This window comes from Pelodiscus sinensis, chromosome 30 (assembly GCF_052426305.1).
Source record: "Pelodiscus sinensis isolate ZL-2025 chromosome 30, ASM5242630v1, whole genome shotgun sequence".
Lineage (NCBI taxonomy): Eukaryota > Metazoa > Chordata > Testudines > Trionychidae > Pelodiscus > Pelodiscus sinensis.
This window is the reverse complement of record NC_143081.1, coordinates 6,443,716-6,458,280: the sequence shown is the minus strand read 5'-3', so window position 1 is coordinate 6,458,280 and position 14,565 is coordinate 6,443,716. Positions and strand designations below refer to the sequence as shown.

The 14,565-nt window shown below is 55.6% G+C and overlaps 1 non-coding gene across 1 annotated transcript; it reads right to left on the bottom strand.

Annotated features, from left to right (window-relative positions):
- Window positions 1-13,302: 13,302 nt before the first annotated feature.
- TRNAV-AAC (transfer RNA valine (anticodon AAC)) lies at window positions 13,303-13,375 on the bottom strand. The gene has a single exon. It is a non-coding gene; the product is annotated as a tRNA-Val (tRNA).
- Between the last annotated feature and the right edge of the window lie 1,190 nt (window positions 13,376-14,565).

The following is a 14,565-nucleotide window of genomic DNA, read 5'->3' as shown; positions in this document are numbered from 1 at the left end:
TCCCAGGGGCCCGGTCCCAGGTGCAGCTGGTGGAGTCCGGAGGGGATGTGAAGAAGCCCGGAGACTCTCTGCGCCTCTCCTGCAAAGCCTCCGGCTTCACCTTCAGCAGCTCCGCGATGCACTGGGTCCGGCAGACTCCCGGGAAAAGGCTGGAGTGGGTGGCTGAGATTAATTACGATGCGTCCAAGCAGTGGTATTCCCCGGCGGCGACAGGCCGATTCACCATCTCCAGGGACAACCCCAACAACCTGCTGCACCTGCAAATGACCGGCCTGAAGCCCGAGGACACGGCTCGCTATCACTGTGCGAGAGACGCACAGGGAGAGGAAACCTAGTCGCGCTGGTACAAAAACCAGAGCTGAAGTCGCGCCATTTCCTCCCTGCTCCACGTGGGGGCAGCAGAGGGGCCAATAGCTCAGCCTTAGCCACCAACGTGAAACATCATAATCCCGCCCTCCCCCAGCATCCCAGCTAGACACTGAAGCGGCACAAACTGCCCCCCTCACCCACCGCCTCTCGCGGGTCCCAGTGTTGTTCACCAGAGCTCTCTGCGTCACTGCAAAGCGGGGTTAACTGGGCGCCCAAAGGCCAGTCACGTACCATGGCCCCGCCCGCCTCACTGCCCGGGGGGTTCGCACCTGCCGCAGAAATAACCCATCTGACTGGCGTCAGAGCGAAAGCGTTTCCCTTCGCTCTCTCAGCTCCCGCAGTACCGGCTGTGTCCCATGGCCATGGCGCCCCGCTAGGGGTGAGCGCTGGCAGGAGCCGGCCGACCGCCCTTTGAAAGTCAATCCCCTTCCCAGTTGTGTCAGGAGGGGCAAAGCAAAGCCCAGCGACACGAAGTAACTCGCCCCCTGCAAACAGCGAGTCGCGTCTGCACGGCCGGGAAACCGGCGCTGGAAGGACCCGAGCCCGAGGATTGTGCATTAAGGGCGAGATATGAATTGACCAGGGCTTTGATCAAGGGCTGGGCGTCCTGTGGTAAAGATCCAGGCGCAGCCCTTGCCAGACGCGCCCCCAGGTCACGCTGCCCCGTGAGCTACGGGCTGGGAGCAGGATCCGGTCCCAGTTGGATCCCCCTTCCCCCCGGCCCCCAGTCCCTTGGGAAAAGGGCGGGAGCCCACTGCGGACACTCACCCCGCCCTCTTCAAACCGCCGGTCCGCAGCCCCTGCCGCTCTGAGCTGAGACTCACAGCGCCCTGCGCTCCAGCTGCCAAGCGGCGCTTCGCCCTGCCCCGGCACAGAGACCAGGGCGCGCCCGAGGGCCCGACGGGCAGCGGCGCGAGCTACCAGAACACAGACAAGGGCTTTTGTGGGGCGCGGCCGAGTGGCTCGGCGCTGTGCGCTCTGCCCGCAGATCTCGTCCCGGCCACAGAGACCGGTACTGGGCTGGACAGAGCATTGGTCTCAATGAATGTGGCAGCGTCTGCCTATCTGTCTGTCTGTCCCCACACACCCGCTTATCTATCCATCCATCCCCATACACCACCTCCCTGCACAGCTCTGATGCCCATAGCTTAGCTGTGCGACAGGCAGGAAGACGGGCTGTAGCGAGGGCCTAGAGGGGCCTGGAGCAGGGCGGGGGGGCTGGCTACAGAGTGCTGCAAAATGCTCTGCTCTGTTCATTGGTTCACGGCCTTCTCCCTGAACAGTGGCGTGACCCGATTTTAAAGGCGCGTCCCACTCCCAGCGCTCTGCGGAGAACAAGTCTCTGGGCAGAGCACTCAGTTCACCAACAGCCTGGCCGGCAGGATTCTTCCTTCCCCTCCACCTCTGGCTGGGCCGGTGCCCTGGGAAAGCCCAAGACGCTCTGGCCAGGGACGTGGTCAGGAAGAGCCCAGCCCTGCATGTGCCAAAGCCATGCACAGGACGGGCTTTGTGCCCTGGAGCTGGGGGGAGGGGAGCCAGTTCCAGACAGTTCATGGCTTAAAACTGCAGGCTCCACAGCAGCCCATGGGAAGAGGCTTAGCACCCTCCTCACTTTCTGTCCTTGGACCCTGCCTTCTGCACTCAGGAGTGAGCGGCTTTCGCATCCCCGAGGCACTCTTCTGTGCTAATCACCTCTCTGGCAAGGTTGCCTAAAGCCCCTGCGGTCCAATTTCCAGGGCCCTGGTGCGCATTGCATCCGCAGGGTTCACCTCTTGTTGCCAGAGCTGTAGCGGGCAGCAGGCGGCAGCTGGGTTGTTCTGGTGGCCAGCAGCAGCTTTGAGGTGTGAGCAGGAAGGAACCAACTGCTTCCAGTCACAGGGGGAGGGCAAGGATGTGTGGAGGGGAGAAGAAATGAGCTCTGGAAAGAAGTGGGCCAGGACACCCCTTCCCTGCTTCCACCCTGTGCAGCTGGAACCACCTACAATCCCCTCCCACTCACACAGCCTGGCTTCGAAGCCTGTTGTCGGCCACACTGGGAGAGGAAGTTTGGGAGGGCACCCACCAGGCGAGCCTTGGGAAGAAGTGATACCAGGCACTAGGAAAGGTGGGTGTGTGTAGAGGGGCCAGCCAAGCCTGCAGGGCAGAGAGCTACCAGCAGGGAGGGTGGCATCAGTTTGTCACCCATGAGCGCCTGTGTGAGAGAGGTGTATGGGAGCTTCTGTGTGTCACCTCTGCCCTGTGAGCCCTGAAGTCTTCTTGATGAGGAGGGAAATAAAAAGGATCCAGCTGCTGCAGTGTTTCTTTTTAACAGGGGCTCAGCCAAGTCGCTGCTCATTTGAATGTTTGTATGATACAGTTCTGATGGCTTATTATTGAACTTGATTGAATGAGTATTTCAATACCCGGTGTCCTGTACTCTGCATAGGGAAATATGGCCTTTCCACGTTCACAAGGAGGGGTATATGCAAATGGCGCCTGCTTAAATCCGTGTCTCTCTCTCCCAAGGCTGCACCCTGAGAGACACCCCGCAGCCCCGGTGTCTGTGCAGTTACCAGACAACTCTGCCCCCTTCTCTCCCAGCAATAGGGAAATGAAATTTTGGGTCTATTTATTTTTCGTAGCGGCTGCTTTGCCGGGTATTTTCTAGATAAACACGCTGGAGAGGTTCTCGAATATTTTGTATTTGGATACTAATGTTTGTACCTTTGTTCCCAGGTGCCCGGTCCCTGATGGAGTCCGGAGGGGATGTGAAGAAGCCCGGAGACTCTTTGCGCCTCTCCTGCAAAACCTCCGGCTTCACCTTCAGCAGCTACAGCATGAACTGGGTTCGACAGACTCCTGGGATGGGGCTGGAGTGGATTGCTTATATCAATAGTGGCGGGGGTACTACATACTACCTGGATGCCGTGAAAGGCCGATTCACCATCTCCAGGGACAACTCCAACAACCTGCTGTCCCTGCAATTGACCGGCCTGAAGCCCGGGGACACCGCCCGCTATTACTGTGCGAGAGACTCACAGTGACACGAAACCTATGGATGCTCCTGCAAAAACCCAGTCTGAAGAACCCGCGGCCTCCACGCGGGGGCAGCAGAGACACAAACCTCCGGGCGCTGGGCACAGAACGGAGAAGGCGCCTCCTGGCGAAAAATCCACAAACCTGCCCCGGTACAGAGGCCGAAGCTCCTAAAATCAGGGGCTGGTATTTAACAGGAGCCATGGGGCAGGGATCCCCAGGCCGGATATAAGCGGAAGGGGGGTGAGCGCTGAGAAAGCACGATGTCCCTTCGGGGACGGCTTCCTGTGCCCTTCTTCTACACAAGAAAGATACTCAGGTCAGCGCACACAGGGCGGCACGAGGGAGTTGGGAGAGGGTAGGTGGGCAGATGCAGGGGACCGGGCTCTCCATTGGGACCTAGGAGATCCCACTGAATCATAGGTTTTCAGGTGGGAGTGAGCCAGCGCAGATAAAATACCAGGAGAGGGAGCGCTGTCTGGTGTTATTGATATTCATCTGATTTCCAAGCGTGTCCTTGTTCCCAGGTGCCCGGTGCCAGGTGCAGCTGGTGGAGTCCGGAGGGGATGTGAAGAAGCCCGGAGACTCTCTGCGCCTCTCCTGCAAAGCCTCCGGCTTCACCTTCAGCAGCTACTGGATGTGCTGGGTCCGGAAGGCTCTCGGGAAAGGGTTTGAATAAGTGTCCCTGATTAGCGCAGGAGGCGGCACCTATTCCACCATCTCCAGTCCAGGGACGACCCCAACAACCTGCTGCACCTGCAACTGACCGGCCTGAAGCCCGAGGACACCTCCCGCTATTACTGTGCAGGCCACAGAAGAAGCAGAAAGCTGCCCAGACCCGAATACAAACCGAGCTGCAGCTGGAGCCGTTCTGCCAGAGCCCGGCAAGGGGCAGCAGCGACTCGCAGTTCCAGGCTGTCCTGTCCGGTGTGAAAGGGCAGGTCGGTGCCCAGAGCAGCGGGTGAATATTTCGGGAACTCTCTGTGTTCTAGGGACACGAGACAAATATTCCCGCAGGTCTCCCGCAGCCAGTGACACCGCTGAGAGCAGAGTGCACCGTGCACCCAGAGACTGAGAACTGGGCTGAAATGTAAAACTGTGCCCCGCCTCTCGCATCCCCCAGGTCCCCAGCCTCCTGCCCTCAGCCCTGATTCCTGTACCCTCAGGTCCCCAGGCCATTACCTGACTCCTGCACCCCCTCCACATCTTACAGCTATTGTTGTATCGCGGACTCCTCCCCCCAGAAGTGGAACCGTCCCCAAAGAAAGGGCAGATTGTGACAGGACAGTAGCTGGAAGAAAGCTTATTTTTACCCCTGCCTCTATTGTGTGTATTTTCCAGCCGGGCCCAGGGGAGCAGGAGCGGCTGGAAGGTGGATTCAGATGCCCCAATGCAAGGACCCGACCCCCAACCCAAAGGTTCCCTCTGAAGGGCTCCAATGAACCCGAACTGACTTTGGGTCACACGTGGGAACACACAGCGCTCCCTGCCTAGAGATCTGCTCTGTTTATACGCGCTGGGGAACCCGCATGCAAATCCCTGCCCGGGACTTCCCGGTTAAATACCAGCCCCTGGCTCTAGGATCCTCAGTATCTGCCCAGACAAAGACCTGCCCGGCCCTGCCCGCTGGGGAGTTTCCCTCAGTGCCAGAGAACCAGAATGGAATTTCTGAGGCTTTTCCTTTGCCTGCTCGCCGCCCCCAGCTGTGAGTGTGTTAGCGAGGGGGAAATTGGGGACAGGTGCAGAGATTCATGGGCTGGTTCATTTCTTCCATTTTCCCGGTTCTCTTTCCCCAGGTGTCTTCTCTCAGGTGCAGCTGGTTCAGTCCGGACCCGGCGCGGTGAAGCCTGGAGAGACCCTCACCCTGAGCTGCACCATCAGCGGTGACTCTGTCACTAGTTACTACTGGGACTGGGTCCGGCAGGCTCCCGGGAAAGGGCTGGAATGGGTGGGACAGATCGACTGGAGCGGCAGCTGGCGCACATACTACGGCCCGGCTTTCCAGAGCCGCGCAACGCTCAGCGCTGATTCGTCCAAGAACCAGTTCTCGCTGCAGCTCCGCTCGCTGACAGCTGCAGACACCGCCACCTATTACTGCGCCAGGCACACAGGGACACAGCGCAACGCAGGGACCGTACAAAAAGGGGAAGCGGATTCTGAGCAGCGAGTTCCCATTTCGGCAGTGCGCGCTGCACAAATCAATGCGAATGGAAAGTAAGGGACAAGTGCAGGAGAGAAGCGCCATTGACAGACCCAAGCGAAGCGGCAGTGTTGTCCTGTGCAGTGTTTCTCAATTTTTTAAATAAAATACCCCTTTAAAAAAACAATTATAAGTACCCCCAGTGCCTACAGGTTTCAGAGAAAATTTTTTTTCTTCCATTGCAACACATTTGTTTAAACACCATAATCGTGGCTGGGCAGATGATCACATTTTTGGGTGTAAAAATTACAAAAATAATAAAGCGGTGTAAAACTTCAAACAAAAATTCAGTTTTCTCCTAATTTTAGTTGTGTTGACGTACCCCCCAGACTTCGCTCAAGGACCCCTAAGGGTACTGGTACCACTGATTGAGAAACACTGGTCTAGTGGATAGGGCGCTGCATGCGGTATCAGGACACCTGGGTCCTTTCCTGCAATTGATCTGTGGGGAATTTTGGGAAGGTCATTTGCGTTCTCTTTCCCTCTGTCTGTCCAGGCTGGGAGCTTTGCCTCTGTCTATACGGGCGGGGAGTGTAGACACCGCTGTAATGCCAGTGACACGTGTGGTAAAGGACCAAGCTCGTGACAAGCCAAAGTTTCTTTCCTCGATGAAAACAAATATGGAACGAAAAGGGCCTGGACTCGTTCTCCCCTCGCACTTTCTGACCATCTGTCTCCGGCTGCTGGATCTTGTCTGATACTTACAGAGGCGGCTCAGCCACTGAGTCAAGGGCCCGGCTCATGGCGGAGGGGGGAGGGCTAGCGGGGGGTGGGCGGGGAAAGAGCAACCTCCCGATCCGCTCTGCCCGGTGTTTCTGCCAGGGAGGGGGAAGCCCCTGCGCCCTAATCGCGCTCTCTGACAGGTGGGGGCAGCTGGCAGCAGGATGGGGAGAGGCCGCCCTTGCACCACCCCTCACTAGGGTGACCGTATTCCCCTTCTGTGACTAGGGGACACCTGGTAAACCTGCTCTAATTCCAGCCCGTCCAATGGCGATCGACTACAGGGGTGAGTCCCCCTCCCACTGTATTAAAAACTCCCGGGTCCAACTGAAGAAAACGGGCCCTGCTGGTGTGGGCTCGGGGGGATACCCTCAGGAAGAGGCGTAGCGCTGGCATTGGCCTCCCACCACGTGACCCGGAGTCTGGGGAAGGGCTGGGACAACCCCGCCCCCTCCCAGGGGTCTGCTGTAATGGCCAGGGACAAGTCCCAGAGCCTGGACATGAGCAGCCTGAGGCCCGAGGACCCCGCCCGGTGTCACTGCGCAGCCGCCACAGCGAGTGCAAACCAGCCGGAGCTCAGACAAAACCCTTCCTCGGCAGCGGCGCTGGGCTGCTCCGCCAGGTGGCGCCCCAGGCCCGCGAGTGAGAACGAGCCGTACGAATCCAGCTGTTCCATCTCAGACACTGACCGGCTCCTCCCGTCCCCCTTCCCGTCCCCAACCTACTGTGCCCCCCCGCCCACCGTGCTCCCCCGTGTGACCTCTGCCCTGACCGACACCCCGCTAGGGACACTCGCACGGCGCCCGGATGCTGCCAGCGCCGGGAATGAACCCCGGGCCTTAGGCTCCGGCCGGCATTGGTGCGCCGGGAATGGGGCGGGAGTGTCCATGCGAACGGGAGCGGGAAGGGGAACAGGAACAAGAGTGGGGAGGCAAATGTGATCGGGAGTGTGCGGGAAACAGGAAAGGGAATATGAACAGGAGCAGGAATGTGAAGGGAGCATCACCCGGTCTGTGAATGGGAGGAATGGGGGTGCGGGGTGGAATGGAACAGGCGTGGCAGGGGCGGTGGGAACAGAAATGTGTCCGCAGCGAGGCTGGTTCCAGTGCCTGGGAATGGGCATGGAATGATGGGGACGCATAGTTAGTACCAATTGAATCCTGCCATGTCGCACCACGGGGCTGGGCTCTGGAGGCCTCAGGTTTCCTACCTCACACGCGCTTTAAACCCGACACGAGGATAACATCTGTCTCCGCTTTGCGGCTGGTTAATACTGAACTCAGTACGTGAGCTGGACTATGACGCCCAACGAGGGCGGAGCAGTTGGGGGTTGCGGTCCCAATTGTAACCCCTTTGGTCACAATCTAGGATCCCATCGTCCTAGGCCCGGTACCGGCACAGCCCGTGAGACCTCTCTCTGCCCGCAACCCCAGTGTAAATGGGAAGCTTTGACCGACGCTGCGTGGCCCTCCTGAGCATGGGAGGGGCTCCAGAGGTCGCTTTCCTCCCCGCATCACCTGAGAGCCACCAGACCCTCAGTCCCTGCGCGAGGAATCACAGTCACTGCAGGGAGCTGCTCCTCCTCCAGGTCCGAAAGTGTCAGGAGCGTCCCAGAGCCCCGTACCCGGCGCTTCACAGACACGCAGGCCGCTCCAGTCTGACTTCTGCACCCGCAGCCCTGGGGCGAGCCGCTGAGATCTCTGGCAGGAGCAGGGCGGGTATAGGGAGTCAAGTATGCAAATGAGGAAACCAGTTTCCAGTTTAAATTTGTCCCTCCCTCCGCCCAGCCTGCACCCGCAGCTCCCTGGGTCTGGGCAGTGACCAGCCAGTCCCCTGAGAACTTTCCCCGCCAGCGCCAGGGACAATGGGATTTTTGCTGCTCTTATGTGTCGCTGTAGCGGCGTTGGAAGGTATTTTCTATTTCTGAATACCTGGCGGAGTTAGTAGAAATATCGCTCCTTTGATAGAGGTATTGATAAGCTGTTTGTATTCCCAGGTGTCTGGTCCCAGGAGCTGGTGGAGTCCGGAGGGGATGTGAAGAAAACTGGAGACTCTCTGAGCCTCTCCTGCAAAGCCTCTGGCTCCAACTTCAGCAGCCTCTATCTGAACTGGGTCCGGCAGGCTCCTGGAAAGGGGCTGGAGTGGGTCGCTCGTATAAACCCCATTTTGGAGATCTCATACCCAGATTCCGTGAAAGGCCGATTCACCATCTCCAGGGACAATCCCAACAACCTGCTGCACCTGCAAATGACCGGCCTGAAGCCCGAGGACACCGCCCGCTATTACTGTGCGAGAGAGACACAGTGACACGAAACTAGTTTGTGATCGTTCAAAAACCCAGGCCGAGGAATTGTCCTTCCCCGGCAGCCACGAGTATCGACCATTTCTTTTGTGACTTTATTCCCCTTGTAAAACTCTCCTGCAATGAACCTCTGCTGATGGACACGTTGGCGTTCTCAGTCACCTTGATTTTCTTACTGGTCCCTTTCTTGCTCACTTTGGTGTCTTACATCTGCATCCTCAGGATCATCCTCAGAATCCCCTCCACCACCGGGAGGCAAAAGGCCTTTTCCACCTGCTCCTCCCACCTCATCGTGGTGAGCATTTACTATGGAGCTCTTCTGATTGCCTACATGTTCCCAACCACCGACCTCCTGAGCCACTTCAGGAAAGTTCTCTCGGTCTCCTACACTGTCCTGACGCCCCTGGTCAATTCACTCATCTACGCCCTAAGAAACAGGGAGGTCCAGGAGGCCCTGTGCAAAGCTTGCAAGGAATTAAGAACATAAGAACATCCACACTAGGTCAGACCAAATATCCATCTAGCCCAGTATCCTGCCTGCCAACAGTGGTCAGTACCAGATGCCCCAGAGGGAGGGTACACAAGAGGCAATCCTCACTGATCCCGCTCCTCTCACCCATTTCCAGACAAACAGAGGCTAGGGGCACCATTCCTACCCATCCTGGCTAATAGACATTCATGGACCTAACCCCCAAGAACATACCTACCTGTTTTTTGAACCCTGTTGAAGTCCTAGCCTTGACCACATCCTCTAGCAAGGAGTTCCAGAGATTGACTGTGTGCTGAATAAAGAAAAACTTCCTTTTCTTCCTTTTAATCCTGCTGACTATTAATTTCATTTGGCCCCTAGTTCTTATACTTTGGGAATAAGTAAATAACTTTTCCTTATTCGCTTTTTCAACGCCACTCATGATTTTATAGACCTCTAGTGTATCCCCCTTAATCTCCTCTTTTCTAAAATGAAAAATCCAAGTCTTTTTAATCTCTCCTCACATGGGACCGGTTCCAAACCCTTCCTCATTTTTGTTGCCCTTTTCTTTACCTTTTCCAATGCCAATAGATCTTTTTTGCGATGAGGCAACCACATCTGTGTGCAGTATTCAGTTTAGGGTTCCAAGATACTGGCCGATCAGTTTGCTTAGTTGAAAATGGAATAGCTGCAGCATGGACGGGGTTAGGGCCAGAGTCAAAGCCAACCAAATAGAAGGTTCTATTTCCACTCGCATCTGGGAGCTTCTTGTCATGCGCTTGCAGAGTCACAGCCCTGGGAGCAACGGGGACTCAGGGACCTTTTCCAAACCCTTGCTCCATTATATATGGAACCAATGGCTGATACCCCAGGGACGTACCAAGAGGCTGCAGGTGACATGAATTGGTGGCTACTCGAAATGAAAAGAGCTGGGGAGACTGAGCTCAGAGACAGGTGCAGGGGTCAGTCGAGTGCTCTGTGCCTTTGGCCGGCTCTGTGCCGAGAGCCAACCCAGCAGGCTGCCCGTGACCGGCCCAAGAAGACACCGGGCTGCGGGTCAGGAGCAGCAGCGCCCGGCCAGCTGCACGAGAACAGCTCAGGCCTGGTGCCCGTCCTGGAATCCGATGGATGTTGGAGTCTTTGGAGGCACGTGACGCACCATGGAACGGCCCCCTGCTTGGTCTTTCCCCCCTTGGTAATAAACCTTCAGGTTCACACGCCGCAGGGCTGGTGGGGGCACCATTGGGCGGGAGAGCCCGGCCTGGTCACGTGCTGCCTCATTGCGGTCTTAAGGGCAGTTTGTACCTGCGAGCAGGGGGTTTAAATCCCTTCTCCCTGCTCCAGCCCCGGCGCTGATTGGGAGCCAGAGAACCCACCGAGCTAGCAACCTCTCCAGACTGGGAGCAAGGGCATTTCCAGGGAGGGCTGCCCCCGCGCTCCAGCTCACATGAGCACCGGGACTCTGGGGATCTCTAGGCAGAGCATTTAGTTCCAGGGCGCCAGCCCTTGTGCCTCTAACCTCGCGCCAGCTGGGCCAGAGACCCGGCTCTGAGGGGCGCGAGTCGCCCCTTCTCATTGTGGCACAGGGAGGGGGTGGGGAGCAGCACAACCAGAGCTTTTGGGATTTGCCTGAGGCCAACGCAGCACCAGGAGGTGCCCCGTGGTGGGATGTGGAGGCCTGAACGCTGCCAGCTGCCCTAGTGAGGAACCTTAAAGGCGTGTCCCCTTTACATCCGTACAGCAAGAAAAGAAACTCAAATATATCCTAGAAATGCTCATGGGACGGTTACAGTCAGATCAGTGACAGCTCCCTCCTGTGACACACACAACTGCCTGAAACCACTTAGTTAGCGAAGGTGAAATCTCCTCCTTGAGCCCACATATGTGATCATAAAGTCTCTTGTTTGTGGGATCCCAAAGGCCCAATGGGCCACTGACATGGCAGGTCACTGTCTGACAAGCTTCCTTTAACCAATCAGGTGAGGCGCTGCAAAAGACCCTTGTGATGTCATTGCCACACCACCGCTGCCTTGCAGGGCTCCTGTTCTACCCCTGGCCCGCCCCTTGGCATGTTTGAGCTGCTCCCCCGTGCGGCCCTCCCACTCAGAGAGTTTCCAATCGGACCTGTCAGTGCAGAGAAGGGAATAGCGATTGTGGGGCCAGTTTGTGCCAGAGCCAGCTCTAGGTTTCTTGCCACCCCAAGCAAAACTTTTTTTGGCTGCCCCCTTTTTTTGTTGGCTTTTACACATTTGCACGTTCTAATTTTTTTTTTTACTGTTTAAAAATGAAAACTGAAAATGTGTAGTTAGTGAAATAAAACAATTTCCTACTAGTGTACTCATTTCATTTTAATACAATCACAATGACCAAAACCAAATTGATAGACCAGAGAGGGAGGTCCAAAAGCCATGCTCACAGAAAATGGGCTAATAAGGAGAAGTCCTGTGGCACCTTATAGACTAACTGATTTATTGGAGCACAAGCTTTCATGGGCAAAAGACGAAAAGTGGGCAAAAGTGGGTCGGGGTCAGGGACAGGCCTCCATTTAGGAAAGCATCAAGGAATTTGCTGAACCCCAGCTCTGTGCCGGACACAGTTCTCCATTTCAGCCCAGTTCTTGGTCTCTGGCTGCACATTAGGAATTATTAGGAAAGGGATAGAAAATAAGACCTAGAATATCTTACTGCCCCTGTATAAAACTATCGTACGCCCACATCTTGAATGCTGCATACAGATGTGGTCTCCTCACCTCAAAAAAGATATTTTGGCCTTGGAAAGGGTTCAGAAAAGGGCAACTAAAATGATTAGGGGTTTGGAACAGATCCCATATGAGGAGAGGTTAAAGCGACTGGGACTTTTCAGTTTAGAAAAAAGGAGACTGAGGGAGGATATGATAGAGGTCTATAAAATCATGAGTGGTGTGAGTTCCCTAAATAGAAGAACTAGAGGACACCAAGTGAAATTAATGGGTAGCAGGTTTAAAACTAATAAAAGAAAGTTCTTCACACAGCATGTAATCAATCTGTGGAACTCCTTGCTAGAGGAGGCTGTGAAGGCTAGGACTATAATAGAGTTTAAAGATAATTTCATGGAGGTTAGGTCCATAAAAGGCTATTAGCCAGGGGATAAAATGGTGTCCTTGGCCTCTGTTTGTCAGAGGCTGGAGAGAGATGGCAGGAGACAAATTGCTTGATCATTGTCTTCGGTCCACCCTCTCTGGGGCACCTGGTGCTGGCCACTGTCAGCAGACAGGCTACTGGGCTAGAAAGACCTTTAATCTGACCCAGTATGGCCGTTCTTATGTTCTTATGTATATTACACTCTACTCTCAGCAGTGTCACTGGCTGCAGGGGACCTGCGGGAATATTTGTCTTGTGTCCCTAGAACACAGAGAGTTCCCAAAATATTCACCCGCTGCTCTGGGCACCGACCTGCCCTTTAACACTGAAGCACTATGTGTACACTGGCGGCTTCTTGCACCAGAATATCTTGTGCAATTGTTCTTGTGCAAGCAGTCTTGTGCAAGAAAATGTCCACACTGCCATGGATGAGCTGTGCTTTCGTGCAAGAGCATCCATGGTAGTGTGGATGCTCTCTTGCACAAGAAAGCTCTGATGGCCATTTTAGCCATAGAACTTTCTTGCACAAGAAATCCCTGCCGAGAGTCCACACTGCCCACTTGCACAAGAGCTCCTGTGCAAGAGAGCTTACACCTGTTAAAAACAAGCATCGTTCTTGCTCTAGAAGCCCTCTCTTACCGCCATACTGTAAATTTTCTTGTGCAAGAGTGGGCAGGCAGTGTGGACTCTGTGCAGATTCTTGCTCAAGAACGGCCATACTTGCACAAGAAGCCCTGAGTGTAGACATAGCCTAGTACCTTATAGCAGGGGTGAGGAACCTATTTTAGCTGGGAGTCGCTGACCCACAAAGAAGGAAGACACTCCTCATATTCCTCTTGCACACTGCAGCATGGGAGACGGGGGTCAGCCTAGTAGATTTTCTTTGCTCCAGCCTCAGGATGGGGCAACAGTGGGGCTGGATTGAGCCCCCATCATCAGGTTCCCCACCCGGTTTATAGAGCAGGGAGTTCATGTGTCTCATCTTTCCTTTCTCCCATTGCCCCAGAGGACTATTGCCTGACCCAGCATAGAAACTAAGGGTTATTCCAGTACTGAGTGAGGATTAGGAGACAAACGAACCTTGTGGGAAGGGAAGCGAAAACTAAAGTGTTTCTGCCTGGTTTCGAACCAGGGACCTTTTGCGTGTTAGGCAAACGTGATAACCACTACACCACAGAAACCAGCTACTCTTACAGCCGCAGCACCTTCCGCCTAGACACGCTTAGGTGAGCTTCAAGGAAGGTTTTTGGCCATCTCTGCTTCATTCTTTGTACTCCCCAGCCGTGTCCAGGGCATGGGGCAGAAGGCGCAGATGGAAGGTGGGATTCCAAACCCCTCATCTTAGGGACCGATATTCCGAGTGAGAAAAGAACAGAAAAGACCAGAGGCGGATGGGGTAACAGGGCACCTTTACCGCTGATTCTGGATCCGCCTCAGATCCCGCCTACCTGGGGTGTGAGAGAGTGAGAGACGAAGGGAGCCCAAACATGCGCCCTTATCTTAGTTAGCCCCCAGTGCAAATGCCCCTGTAGGCCACATGCGCCCTGTAGAGCCGAACGTGGCAGTGCGAGCACCCGCACAGCGCACAGACAGAGCCATGGGCTGAGGAGCGTTAGCCCGCCCCGCCCCTGTCTGCTTATTTACTAGAGTTTGCTGAAGTCGGCTCATTATGGAGGGGTCCTGACTAAGTGCAGGGCCCTGTGCTCATTGGAGCTCAAAGGACCAATAACTGAGAAACCCAGCGACAGAGCAGTGTAGCTAGAGAGCCCCCTTTAGAACCTTCCAGATTGAACCGCGTCTCTCTCTCGGATCTAGGGGCGGCAGACAATAAACCCGGGAAGGGGCTGGAGCGATGTATCCGTTCGGCTGGGAGACAAGCCCGTCTCCCCAGGGCGGAGTCACCATCTCTGCAGACACCGCCAGGTTCCAGCTCTCGCTGCAGCTTCGCTCGCTGACAGCTGGAGACAGCGCCCCCTACTGCTACGCCAGAGGGACCAACAGTGGCACAGAGCGCAGCGGAGACCTGGCTCAGAAGGGAGGTTGTTTCTAAACACACACGGGGCGGTGACACACACGGGGCGGTGTTGATGCCCCCGGGACTTGCACTGATTGGAGCTAAATACCAGTTTATTAGGTTGCAGATCGCTCTAGCCCTGAGAAGGCATCGCCGATGGAGGCCTCTTCTGTCTGGAGGAGGATTTAAATTCTGGCAGCAAAGACTACAAGGCACTACTGGGAGTTGAACCCAGGATCTCCTGTTTACTAGGCAGGCACTTTAACCAGCTAAGCCAGGGCACACTCCCGGAAAGTTTTTTTCCTTACTGTTCTACTTTATTGCCCAAGAAAAAGCCTTCACAGTCCAAAGTAGAGA